We start from the raw sequence: 909 nt of genomic DNA on the forward strand, positions 1-909 counted from the left end.
ATGAACAAAATAATATGTTAATGACTAAGAAGATTGTATTTAATCCAATGAGAAACAGCAGAGCTGCCGCGCCGCTAGTGTGTGTCAGCACATGAGGCTTCCTTCCCTGAGCTCAAACATGTATTTTTAAATCACTAATATAGTCATAGCCTCCCTGCCCAAACACACAGACACACACACACACACACCACTTCAGACTAAAATGGGAGAAAAAAATCCCACCGTAGCTGCTTATATCCTTTCTGTGATCGGTTGGCTTTAATTTTGTCCTTTCGTTTTTGAAGAAATTTTGATAGTGGTCAAGGTATTGGATTGACAGTCCCTGGAGGCCTCTAAGGAGCTCTGGTGGCTTAGTGCCTAAGGAATTTGTCTGCTCACCAGAAGGCTGGTGGCTCAAACCCACCAGCCACTCCTCGGAAGGAAGGTTGGGCAATCCTACTTCCCTAGTGATACTGCCTCAGCAACCCAAGGAGGGGTCACTATGAGTCAGGTCCGACTCCATGGCAGTGTGTTTGGGTTTTTTTTGGTTTGGAGGCCTCTAATCTCAGAACTGGGAGCTCTGGTAGCATAGTGGCTAAGGCACTTGACTGCTCACCAGAAGGCTGGCGGTTCAAACCCACCAGCCACTCCTCGGAAGGAAGGTTAGGCAATCTACTTCCGTAGTGATAATGCCTCGGCAGCCCAAGGAGGGATCGCTATGAGTCAGGGCCGACTGGATGGCACTAACAACAACAATCTCAGAACTGGGACCCAGGCGGTGAGCCGGGGTTTCACTAGCATTTCCCGCTCACACACCAACAGCCCCCTCCCCAGCCCTCGTAATCTGTCCAGCCACCGCCAGCTGGGCGAGCACTCGGACCCCAGAGCCTCGACTGCGGATGGTCAGATCGGAGGCTTTAGGGGACCCTA

This window comes from Orycteropus afer, unplaced genomic scaffold, assembly GCF_000298275.1.
Source record: "Orycteropus afer afer isolate SDZICR_OR568_19922 unplaced genomic scaffold, OryAfe1.0 scaffold00083, whole genome shotgun sequence".
Taxonomy (NCBI): Eukaryota; Metazoa; Chordata; class Mammalia; order Tubulidentata; family Orycteropodidae; genus Orycteropus; species Orycteropus afer.